Source organism: Protopterus annectens, chromosome 4.part0 (genome assembly GCF_019279795.1).
Source record: "Protopterus annectens isolate FY-2018-M chromosome 4.part0, PAN1.0, whole genome shotgun sequence".
NCBI classification, from domain to species: Eukaryota; Metazoa; Chordata; order Ceratodontiformes; family Protopteridae; genus Protopterus; species Protopterus annectens.
Window position 1 is genome coordinate 245,571,846 of NC_056733.1, and position 13,561 is coordinate 245,585,406.

Below are 13,561 nucleotides of genomic sequence, written 5' to 3' on the forward strand. Positions count from 1 at the left end.
GGTCGAGAGTTTTTCTTATGACTCTCTTTGCCTCTGCAGGGTAGTCCCTTATTTTAGGGCTTCATCTTCTGGAGAAACCTCTACACTGGTGTCATCTGTGTGGGAAACCTTACATAGCCCTTCATGTTTGTAAATTAAATCCTTGGTTGTTCTTAATTTTCACTGTTGCAGTCATTACATTTGGGTTATCTGCTTGCAGGTAGCCCTCGGTCTGCCTGATTATCAAAGTCTTGGATCCTGCTTCGGTTGCTGTCTCATCTTCCATGACATCAGGTAGTCAGGGGTGTAAAGCATGCAGCCAATGCCATTACATCAGTCTTTCTTGCCTTGCGGTGCCCGAAGCAGAAGCAGTTCGCAAGTGCTGGTCGGCTGACTCCTGAAATTTTCATTTTCGAGTTTCAGATCCGAAGTCTTCATCTAAGCTAAGTACCCTGTTGGGGATCATTTTTCTTGCTCTAAACCGATGTCAGTAAAAGTTAACAATTGTATTTCTTGTGGAAAGCAAATACCTCATAAAGATATTAATTTGTACTGCATTCTTTACATAGGCCCAGACCACGACTTACCTCGCTGTCGGTTTTGTGGCTTATTTAAACCTCAAACTATTCGTCGTCTGTTCATTTTCGCATGTAAATATTTTGGTACTCTGTTCAGTTATCCAGAAATGGCTTCGGTAAGCCACCCGACTACCAACATTCCAAAAAAACACAAAGATAAAGACAGAGACAGACTGCATAGGTCCAAAGCTGCCGACGACATTTCTCCTAAGCTAATCTCCAGTTCGCCGGTACTCAGTGAGGCGCTTTCGTGGCCCCTGATACCCGCTACTATTTCAGATTCCCAGGCCTCTACTGAGACCCATTCAGAGTCTGGTATGCCGAGAGATGCTTCTTTGACTGTGGAACCTGCGGATGTCTCTACCTTGGATGGGTCCGAAGCCGCAGTGCAGGCACCGGCTTCTGAGGGGGTGTATTCAGGCCTCTACTGACTTGCATATTAAACCGATGCCATCTTCTTCAAGGCCTAAAACTCAATCCACGCCTAGAAAACCAATGCCCAGACTGCATGGTCAGGCCCCTGTGCCTAAAAAAACAAATAAGAATGGCTGAAGACCTTATTACTCTAATCCGGGGGAGCCACCCCTCTCCCTCTGAGACCTAGAACTGATTTTCCTTCTGATTCTTCTGATCAGGATTCTGAAATTTTTGTTTTCTCTAATGACCAGGAGTTGCCCTTATCTACCTCTGAGAATTCTGATGCAGAGGACTCCATTCCTTCTGCTTCCCCTCCAGAGGAGTTCTCTTTTGGTGAAACTTTGCATGCTCTTAGGGAGCATTTCCATTGGGAAAGCTAGGATTACTCTGACTCCAAAAAGAGGCTTAGGGAATTCTTACTCTTACCTCAACACAGGCCTTTAGCTATCCTTCCTGTACTGGACATTGTAGATGATGCCTTCTTGAAATTTAGCCTGGCCACTGAGACTTTACCTCCGGCTCCCAGAAAACCAGACTGGTATTACAGAGTACCTGACTTTCACATGTTCCTCTTTAAGAATCCTACTGCGGATCCGGAGACCATTTCATAGGGATCCAAAGGCATTAAACTGCTACTTCCCAAAACCCTACCCCCTCTGATAGAGATTCCAGGGCCCTGGACAGATGGGGTAAGAAGGTATACACTTCTGCAACTTTGGCCATTGGGCTTTAAACTGCCAGTTTCATATGTTAAAGTATCAGCAACATATTATTGGATTGCTTAAACAGAAAATGATGTTGATTCCTCACTGTGCTGAAAATAAAAATTACAGGATTTAATGCATTCTGCTGAACAAGTTGGAAAACATACTTTGCAATGTGGTTTTGATTCATTAGAGGCATCTTGGAGGGCTGCTGACACTGGGTCTGTACTTAGAAGGCATGCTTGGCTTAAGGAGCAATCTTTGCCAGATCATGTTAAAGCTAAATTACTGGATGCTCCCTTAAACCAAGACCGCCTGTTCTGCAACAAAGCAGAAGTAATACTTAAAAAGATGGTGGAAAAAGCTAAATCTATGCAAACTGTTAGATTTCCTGCAAGTACAGCCTCCCAAATTTAGTAGGCACTGGCCTTCTAAGAATTGGTCCTTTCCTGCCTCTTCCAGGCCTTCTCAGTCGAAGCCCAGAACCAGCAGACCACCCAGACTTCAGTCTCAAGGTACTCTCAGGCAGAAGCAGTGGGAGGATCCCACTTCCAAAGCTGGAAGTAGTAAAACACCCCCTATGGTAAACTGTCACAATGACTTGACTTTAAACCTTCCAAGCCCTGCTCAACTGGAAAGATCGCCCTGCATGCAAAAAACTGGGAATTCATTACCCAAGACAAATGGGTTTTAAATATAGTTTCCCAAGGATACAGATTTCCACTTCAACTCCTTACCAACCCCAAGTGGTTGGCCAGACCTACCCCCAAATCAGTGGGCAGAGGCTCAAAAGCAGGTTCTCTCTCCAAGCATCACGGCTATTCAGCCTGTCCCAGAAGAGGAATGGGGGCAAGGTTTTTACTCGAGACTTTTCCTGGTACCCAGAAAAGACAATTCATGGCATCTTATCCTGGAACTGTCTATCCTAAACACTTTTTTGGTAATCGCAGAATTCAAAATGCTAACTCTTAATCAGCTGCTTCCCATGCTTGTAAAAAAATACCTGGTTGGCAACACTGGATTTAAAGGAAGCCTACCTGCACATTCCAATAAGGGAATCTTGCAGAAGATACCTACGCTTTAGAGCAGGCTACATGCACCATCAGTTCTGTGCACTGCCCTTTGGCTTATCTACTGCGTCCAGGGTATTCGCGATGTGCCTACCTCCAGTCATTGCATTTTGCAGCAAAGAAATATTCAAATATACCCATACCTGGATGATTGTCTAATTCAGGCAGAAAGCCAGGACATACTATTAAATCATCTGGCATTTGTAAAGAAATTACTAACTTCTGTGGGGTACACCATAAACGAAAAGAAATCACATCTAGTACCCTGCCAACAAATTGTATTCCTGGGAGTAAGCTTGAATGCAACTTCCCAGATGGCTTACCTCACGCCAGAGAAACAAGATGTCCTTCAAGGATGCATCTGCAGTCCTTACATATGGGGTTGTCCTGCCTCAGGCAGCCCTTCGGTCGGCCAGATTCCAAAGTCTGGGTCCGGCGTCGGCTGATGCTGCCCTTTTTCCCGACGTCAGAGCGCCTGGGGTATAAAAGCGTCAGCCGACGCCATCTTCCTCAGTCTTTCTTGTCGCACGGTGCCCGAAGCAGAAGCAGTTCGCAAGTGCCAGTCGGCCAACTCCTGTGATTTCAGCTACCGAAGTCTTCAAAAAGCTAAGTACCCCATTGGGGACTCTTTCTTGCCTCAGCCGATGTCAGATCAAACGGTTAAAGTTAGTAATTGTTTAATTTGTGGGAAACAAATACCTCATAAGGATTTCCACTCTTACTGCTTACCCTGCCTAGGCCCAGACCACGACGTCTCGGCCTGTGCAGCCTGTGCTTCCTTCAATAAACGCACTCTTAGGTGTCGGGCAGAGTTTGCAGAGGAATATTTTGGGGAAAATTACTGTTACAACATGCCGTCGGAGCTTCCGACAGCTCATTTACCCAAAAAACGGAAGGATAAGGACTGACACACGCGGTCCATGGTTTCGGCCGACAACACGCCTAGGCCTACCGCGAGTGTCTCGGTCTCTGCTGAAGCCGAATCTTTGCTGCTTCTGACCGACGAAACCGCACAACCGGTAACTTCGGTACCGGAGGCCACCACTGAGTCGGTCATAGAATTTCCGTCTGAAACTGGTGCTCAGGAAATATCCAACACCATTTCTGTTGATAAAACTACTCCAGCATGTGGGGCAGCCAGGCCTCCTGTATCCATGTCCATAAAGGCCTTTACACGTGCTAAAGCTGCTAAACAGCCAAAATCTCTCCCTCCCAAGGCTATTCCTCAGGGATCCACTACCGGTTCACAAATTTTAAGTTTAGCTGAGGACCTTATTTCCTTAATTAGGGTCTCTCAGCCACATCCGGACAGGGGCTCTCAACGTCCTCCAGACAAAAGGCCCAGGGTTGAGCAGACAGATCCCCAGTCTTCTGATGAGGCCTCAGATGACTCTGCCCATTCAGACTACCAGGAGGAGGCCTTTACGGCCTACGAGGATTCTGATGCAGAGGAATCTATTCCCTCGGCCTCCCCCCTGAAGAGTTGTCCTCTGGGGAGACCCTTCACTCCATGAGAGAGCATTTCAAATGGCAAGGCCAGGAATTCTCTGATTCCAGGAAGAGGTTAAGGACTTTTTTGCATTTACCTCGGCATAGACCTTTGGCTATTCCTCCTGTTTTAAATGTTATAGATTATGTGTACTCTGAGTCTAGTATTTCCCCTGACTCCCTTCCTCCGGCTCCTGTCAAACCCGACAGGTACTACAGGGTCCCGGACTCGCATCTTTTCCTTTACAAGGGCCACTCTGCTGACCCAGAAACTATTTCTGAGGGCCCTAAAGGGGTTACAACCACCACTACTAAGAATCCACTTCCTTCTGAAAGGGAATCCAGGGCTTTAGAGAGATGGGGTAAAAAAGTGTATACTTCTTCCACACTTTCTATGAGAGCATTAAATTGTCAATTCCATATGATACAGTACCAAGAGTATCTGTTAGATGAATTGCATAAAAAACTAACCTCGCCTGAACCCCAAGATCGCAAGGCGCTTCAGAATCTGATGCATAACTCCCAGCAGGTTAGCAACCATTTCTTACAGTGTGGTTATGATGCATTGGAAGCTTCATGTAGGTCAGCAATGACAGGTGCAGTCATACGTAGACATGCTTGGCTGAAGGAACAAACACTGCCAGATCATGTTAAAGCAAAGCACCGCTGGAAAAACAAAAGTTATTTGGTTCCATGGCTCAAGAGGTCTTAAAGAAATTTGAGGAAAAGGCTAAATCAGTACAAACAGTCAAAGATTTTCTCCAGGTCCAACCACCAAGATTCAGCAGAAATTGGCCTTCTAAGAATTGGTCCTTTCCAGACAGACAGAGGTAGAGGGCAAGCTCGAGGCTCCTACAGAGGACGTCAATGGCAGCCTCCTAACCAGAGAGGTAGTGCAGGACCTACAACTACTACACAAGGACCATCTCAATGACTTGACGTTGACCCCGCCAACCAGGGCTCAATTGGAAGCATCTTTGGGCGGAAAGCTATCTTTATTCTCAGAAAATTGGCACAGTATTACAAAGGACAAATGGATACTGCAAATAATAGACAAAGGATACAGATTCCATTTTTATACATTACCAAAAAGACAAGGCATGCCAAACTTGCCACCAAACCAAAGGGCAGAGGCTTTCAAACAAATTTCCAACCTACTACAAATGAAAGCAATAGAAAAGGTTCCTCTCACAGAACAAGGCCAAGGATTTTATTCCAGACTATTCCTTGTTCCAAAAAAAGAAAAGCAATGGAGGCCTATTCTGGACTTGTCCGCACTGAATACTTATCTCATCGTGCCAAAATTCAAAATGCTGACCTTACAGCAACTCCTTCCCATGCTGGGCAAGGGGTCCTGGCTGGTAACTCTAGACCTCAAGGAGGCATACCTGCATGTCCCTATCAGACAAAGTTGCAGAAGACACACCAGATTTCTTGCAGGTTCAGAGCATTATCAATTCTCAGCATTGCCCTTTGACTTATCTACTGCGCCCAGAGTATTCACGAAATGCCTGGCATCAGTAATTGCACATTGCAGACTTCAGGGGATTCAAATATACCCATACCTGGACGACTGCCTTATACAAGCGGACAGCCAGCAAACACTGGTAAAACACTTGAACTATGCCATCCGACTACTACAGGCCTTGGGATACACAGTCAACATTCAGAAATCAAGACTTGTTCCATCCCAACGAATAATTTTCCTGGGTGCAAAACTGGATACAAACACCCAAATGGCTTTTCTCACAAAATAAAAACAAGAACAATTACCGGATTATTTCAGAAATCTGACAACACAAACCCAGCTGACTGCAAGGAAAATCCTGCAGGCCCTGGGTTTCATGGCATCTTGCATTCTTCTGATTCCACAAGCAAGGCTGCATATGAGGAAACTACAATGGTACCTAAGGAGTCTATGGTCTCAGCACAGTCAGAGCCTAGAAGCTTTGATCCCCCTCATTCCATGCCTTCAAAAGGAATTCCTGTGGTGGGCAAAAGCAAGCCAGTCAAACATGGGTCTGCCTTTCAGCAAGCCGCATATCAGCCAAACCATTACAACGGACGCCTCAGACCATGGATGGGGAGCGCACATGGAGGGCAGATGCATTCAAGGACAATGGACACAAAAAGAATTGCACCTGCACATCAACCAAAAGGAAATGCTGGCAGTGATACATTCAATCAAGGCCTTCGAACACTTCCTGCACCAAGGTCACCTGCTAATAAGGACAGACAATACCACAGTTATGTGGTACATAAACAAGCAAGGAGGTACCCGTTCATACCCTCTTTGCAGGCTGGCAATGAATCTGTGGGAACTTTCCCTAAAACTCAATATAGAGCTGCAATCCCAGTTCGTACCAGGAAAGGACAATGTACTGGCGGACAGCCTAAGCAGAAACGTCATGGATCCACACGAATAGATGTTGCACCCAGATATTTTTCTTCAGATAACACAATCATGGGGAAGGCCGGACATAGATCTTTTTACCTCCCACCACAACCATCAACTGAAGAAATTCTGCACAAGGGCATACCATCCTCAAGCATGGAAAGTGGACGCCCTCTCCTGCAGCTGGAATACAGTATATGCATTCCCACCTCTACCGTTAATGACCAAGGTCTTACTGAAGGTCAGGACAGAGCAACCAAAAGTTATTCTGATAGCTCCGGACTGGCCAAGACAACACTGGTACCCACTGTTAAGGAGCATGTCACGCACGAAACCTTGTCCTCTATCACAGTGGCCACTTCTTTTGACACAGCACAATTACAAAACTCTGCACTCCAGCCTAAAAACCTTGCAGCTGACAGCCTGGAAAATATCTTGACTCCTCGCCAGGATAAACTATCCAAGAGGGTAAAGGATATCATCATGGAAGCTTGGCGGCCTTCCACAAGAAAGGCATATTCAGCAAAATGGAAAAGATTTTGTGCCTGGAACACCGCAAAGGGTCAAGATCTGACAGTGATGAGCATTCCACATATCCTGGAATACTTGGCTGAAATGCTCCATAATGGCCTTTCTTACTCTTCCATAAAGATTCATGCTTCAGCAATTTCAGCAGAGTACAACACTGATCCACCTGTATTTTCTCATCCTCTGCTAAGGCAGTTTCTAAGAGGGGTAAAAAACATCAACCTTCCAAGGAAACCACCAGTGCCTACATGGGACCTTAACTTCATGTTGGAAAAATTAACTCTTCCTCCCTTTGAACCAGCAGCATCTTCAGAACTACAATTCCTGTCTTGGAAGACCGCCTTCCTTCTGGCCATAACATCAGCAAGAAGAGTATCTGAGTTACAGGCCCTCATGGCAGTACAGCCATTTCTCATTTTTCATCAGGACAGAGTCTCTTTGAGAACCAATCCTTCATTCATGCCAAAGATGGTATCCAGGGTCTCACTGAACCAAGCTATTCACCTGCCTACCTTCTTTCCAAATCCACAAAATAAAGGAGAGAAACTTCTGCATACCTTGGACATTCACAGACAGTTGCGCTACTACTTGGACAGAACTAAGACTTACAGAAAAACTGACCAACTCTTTGTAGCATATGCTGCTGGTGTACAAGGAAAAGCAATTTCCAAACAGACAATTTCAAAATGGATAGGAAATTGCATTTGATTCTGTTACTCTTTTCATGGAAAAGTTGTGCCAGCTAACATCAGGCCTCATTCCACCAGAGCAACAGCCACCTCCACAGCCTTCTTAAGAGGGGTGGCTACAAAGGACATTTTAGAAGCTGCTACATGGAGCTCTGTGCATACATTTTCCAAGCATTACAACTTGCTTTTATATTCCAGATCCAGAGCAGGCTTTGCTACTGCAGTCCTGCAGGGCATGTTAGCTACACCATCCTTTTCTTAGGTCCTACCACCCCCAGCTTGGCTATGGTATTCTACCCATATGTAAGGACTGCAGATGCATCCTTGAAGGACATAGTACAGTTTTGTACCTACCATAAATGTAGATGTCCGATAGGTATGCATCTGCAGTCAGGTTTTCCCTCCCTCCTACCCCTCTGTGGTATTCTTTGGGTACCTATCCCTCATTTTAGCTAGCTGGGGTTATCTTTTATGGTGTATTTGTTTTTTATTGCTGTGCATGTTTGGAATTTTTTCATCTCTCCAAATTTAGCCTTACTTAGAGGGCACCTGGCATCTGGGGCAAGAAAAACTGAGGAAGATGGTGTCGGCTGACACTTTTATACCCCAGGTGCTCTGACGTCGGGAAAAAGGGCGACATCAGCTGATGCCGGACCCAGACTTTGGAATCCGGCCAACCGAAGGGCTGCCTGAGGCAGGACAACCCCATATGTAAGGACTGCAGATGCATACCCATCGGACATCTACATTTATGGTAGGTACAAAACTGTACTTTCATTTGACAGCTTACTTCAAACTACTGGCCACAAAGACCCAGCTATCTGCAAAGAAAATGCTGCAAGCCCTGGGGTTCATGGCCTCTTGCATTCTACTAATTCCATATGCAAGACTGCGTATAAGGAAACTACAGTGGTATCTAAAAAGCCTATGGTGTCAACATTCTCAGGACCTAGAGTCAATGATTCCTATCATCCCTTGCTTAAAGACAGAGTTCATTTGGTGGGCAGAGGCCTGCCACCACAACAAGGGACTGCCATTCACTCTACCCCCTGCCGCCCAAACCCTGACAACAGATGCATCAGACTATATGCATGGGGGGCTTACTTGGCAGGGTAGTGCATTCAGGGCAAATGGAACCAGTCAAATGCACCTGCATATCAATCAAAAAGAAATGTTAGCTGTACAGACTGCTCTGACAGCTTTCAAGGACCACATTCTTCCAGGACAATTATTGGTAAAGACAGACAACACCACTGTTATGTGGTACATAAACAAGCAGGGGGGATCCCACTCATACCCCCTCTGCAGACTAGCCATTGCTCTGTGAAACACAGCCTTGAGCAACCAAGTGCACTTACAAGCTCAATTCCTGCCAGGCAAGCTAAATACACTGGCAGACGACCTAAGAAGAAATCTCATGGACCCATACTTGTGGAAACTGGAACCAAAGATATTCAACATTTTGAGAAACAAATGGGGGAGCCCAGAGATGGACCTGTTTGCCTTCCCTCAGAACTACCAACTGGGCAAATTCTGCACAAAGACTCCCCACAGACAAGCTTGGAAAGTGGCTGTCCTGTCCTTCACCTGGAAAAACCTATCAGTTTACGCCTTTTCCCCCTCTGGCTCTCCTCTCCTCTCCAAATTGCTACTAAAGATAAAACCGGACAAACCAAGGGCAATACTTATTGCACCAGACTGGCCACGCCAGCACTGTTACCCCCTCCTGTGCAGTGTATCACATCTGGAGCCATGGCACCTGCCTCCGATCTCTGCCCTGCTGTCACAGCAGGAGGGCCAGATTCTGCACCCATAGCTTCAAACCCTGAACCTTGCAGCCTGGCTAATTACATGATCTCTCAGTTACCATCCCTCAGTAAGCAAGTGATGGATGTCATTCTGGAGGCAAGGAGGCCTAGTATTAGAAAATGTATGCTGAAAAATGGAAAAGATTCTGTTTCCGGAGCCAAACTCAGGGGATGAGCACAACAGTGCCCAATTTACTGCACATTCTTCAATACTTAACTGAGATGCTTCACAAGGACCTTTCCTTTTCTTCCATCAAAATTCATGCCTCTGCCATTTCAGCTCATTTATAATACAGAACCACCCCTCTTCTCTCATCCACTGCTGAAGCAATTCCTCAGAGGGGCCAAAAACTTAAGACCACCCAGGAGAGCCCCTATTCCAGCCTGGGACCTTAACTTTGTATTGGAAAAGCTCACTCTACCTCCCTTTGAGCCAGCTTCAAATGCTGAGTTGAAATTCCTTACTTGGAAAACAGCCTTCCTTCTAGCCATCACTTCAGCAAGAAGGGTGTCTGAATTACAGGCCCTCATGGCAGTGGAGTCTTTCATCATCTTTCATGTGGACAGGCTGTCCCTCGGGACCAATCCTTCCTTTATGCCCAAGGTGGTATCCAGTGTGGCCCTTAATCAGCCCATTCATTTGCCAACCATCTTTTCTAATCCACAGAACAAAGGGGAATGAATACTGCACTCCTTGGACGTGCACAGACAACTTAGATTTTACTTGGACAGAACTAAATCTCTCAGGAAATCTGAACAGCTGCTGGTTGCATTTGCTGCAGGGGCAGAGGGGAAGGCCATTTCAAAGCAAACCATTGCTAAGTGGATAGGCCACTGCATTCTTTTCTGCTATAAGCACCATGGAAAACTTTACCCCACAGGGAATAACACCACATTCCACCGGGGCTGCAGCTACCTCTACAGCTACCTCTACAGCCTTTCTCAGAGGTGTCCCTACCAGGGACATCCTAGAAGCTGCTACCTGGAGTTCTGTACATACCTTCACCAAGCATTACCACTTACTAATTTTTTCAAAATCCAGAGATGGTTTTGCCACTGCAGTCTTGCAGGGCCTTATAGCTGGTCCTAATGCTCTCTAATTGCCTCCTCCCTTCTTAGCTTTGGGAATCTACCCAAATGTAATGACTGCAACAGTGAAACATGAAGAACATAGTACAGTTGTGTACACCTACCATAAATGTAGATGTTAGAGTGTATTCACTGTTGCAGTCCTGGTTACCCTCCCTCCAGCCCCCTGACTACTATTTACTGTACCTCTATTCTTGTTTACTATGCTTAAAGCTTTCTGGTGTATTTGCTTTTTGTTGGAGGTGTAACCTTGTATATAATTGCTTCCCATTATGGGGGCATGTGACATCTGGGGCAAGAAAAACTGATGTAATGGCATTGGCTGCATGCTTTATATCCCTGGCTACCTGACGTCATGGAAGATGAGACAGCAACCGATGCAGGACCCAAGACTTTGATAATCAGGCCGACTGAAGGCTACCTGCAAGCAGATAACCCAAATGTAAATGACTGCAACAGTGAATACACTCGAACATCTACATTTATGGTAAGTGTGCACGACTGTACTTTTCATGCTCTGTCCTAAAGGTTGAAGAGGGTAGACTGGGCCATCTTGGTTATGAAAGGTATTTACTTATCCTACAGTAGATCTGGATGATTGTTTGTCCTCTTCAATAATTCCTTCTGCCAGACTGGTGAGTGGCCTTAACTGTAGGAAAATGTTTCCTTGGGCGGCAGACACAGAAGGCTGAAGTTGTCAAGAAGCAGAAGTAAAGCACTGTAAGAACACATCTCAAGCTAGGTCTCCTCTATAGAAACAAAAAATATCTTACCAAACAGCAAAACTAGCCCTTTCAAATGCCTACCTCTTACCCACTTTAATTTATAGCTCCCAAATTCTCACCAGCCTCAACACTGTACTACCAAACAAGTTAGAAACAACTTATAACAGGATTGCCAGATTTGATGCCCAAAATTCTTAAGTACCATCACTGTCTCTCTCTAAAAGAACTAAATTGGCTAGAATTACTTAACCTGCTTCTGTATAATCAGATTCAGATTATTCATTCCATTCTTTACAAACCCTCTTTCTGTCTAGCTGTCTCATCTCTAATCTGTCATTTACCTACCCACTAGATTACTCCGCGGTTCTGAACAAGGCCTACTAAAACTCTACAAACTAAGGACCAAAATAGGTCATCTAGTCTATAGCTTTAACCCTTCCAAAGCCTGAAATAGCCTACCACTAGAAGCAAGATCCCTTGAACATCCCAATCAATTCCAAACCGCTACAAAATCATACCTTCATGAAAAATGGACCTGCCAATGTAATTATCCCATGTAAACACTCCCCTATAGCCTTCTACTTCTCTCTTCGTTCCCTTCAATAAACAAACTTACTACTTTATCTTCTCTTGGTACATCACTGTGCAAACATAATTGGTAAAATATTTCAGCTATGTAACTATTGCACTATTATGTATATAATATGTAATTATGAATGTATCCCTCTGTTGAATGTATTTCTCTATGTATTTCACTTGCCGCAGTTTAATGTATGACACTGTACACTCATCAGTACCACACATTATTGCATTAATGTGTGGCACTGTAGTGCAGTAATCTGTGGTACTGATGAATGTATTTCTATATATATTCAATATGTAAAATTTCTGTTTTCTGTTGGAGCTTTTCTCCTCGGGCCTCCGCTGAAAATGGGCATTTGTAGCCCATTCGGACAAACCCGGTCAACAAATGTAAAATAAAATAAATAAGAGCTAGAATCTGTGAGAATGTTTGGTGCTGAGCTGACCTAAACCTCCAGATGCAAATTCTAGAGGTTTGAGGATGGATTTTTATCCTCCAGCTTTAGCATTTTGGTAAGTACACAACTTCCCTTTTCTCTCCAGAGATGAAAGTAAATGGTAGTCAACAAGCAAACCTGTACCAAGTGGATTGCCAGCTGCCTTTTCCCATCAGGTGAATCACTGCCTACTGGACAGTCTGCAGTTAAGGGCCACTATGCTGTGTACAATTGACATATTTTTTTGTGCTTCAGGAATGAATCTGTAACGGACATTTGTATGATGACCACTGATGGCCACATGGTCATTGGTGCACACCTTCTGCCATTATTATCTGCAGTGCAACCTCAGCAGTCAGGCTTCTTTTGGGAGCCCTGCATTTTAGGACTGTAACTTTTTAAACTTGTGTTTCACTTATTTTCTTCCAGGTGGATAGAGTACTTGATTCAAAACTGGGTAACCGTGCATGTGATTCAGAACAGTTATAGAATCCAGAATGACCCATCTGTACATCTTTGTATATTGGAGTTCATTGTTAATAGGGAAACTTGTGCTTATTAGCGGTGTAGGTATGGTATGATCACTGTGTTTTGATTTGCAGGAATTGTGCTGGTTACTGGGATGTGAGAGAGCAGGTTTAGAGGGCTATGACTTGCTTATATAACCTGTGAGTGTAATAATGAGGTTTATAACCCTTCCCCTCCCCAGTGTGGGAGCTTCCAAGAGAAAAATGAATACTGTTAGAGAGCATGAAACCCTGTTTTAAGACCATACAAGGATGGTCTTCTACTAGGTCATCATGCACGCACACACACACACGTGCAGGTATTACTTTTCATGTGATGAGAACACCACTGAACGTCCATCTTTGTCATCTGGCCACCAGCTGCCAAAGGGACAACTTGATCCCTCTTCTGCATTTTTCATAGCTTAATATTGGGTGATTGCTGCCATTTGCTCTATATATCATTGTACTCTTGTTCAGTCTCAGACAGAGAGCTCCAATATTCCTTTTCAGACTTAAGTTTGTCAGTAAAGGAAGTAAACAGGTCCCGAGTCTCTAATTGCTTT

General features: G+C 44.8%; 1 protein-coding gene across 1 annotated transcript in view; it reads left to right on the top strand.

Annotated features, from left to right (window-relative positions):
- LOC122799284 (cytosolic arginine sensor for mTORC1 subunit 1-like) overlaps positions 1 to 13,561 on the top strand; it is a 467,271-nt gene that overhangs the window by 234,034 nt on the left and 219,676 nt on the right. The gene's annotated exons all lie outside the window — the stretch shown is intronic.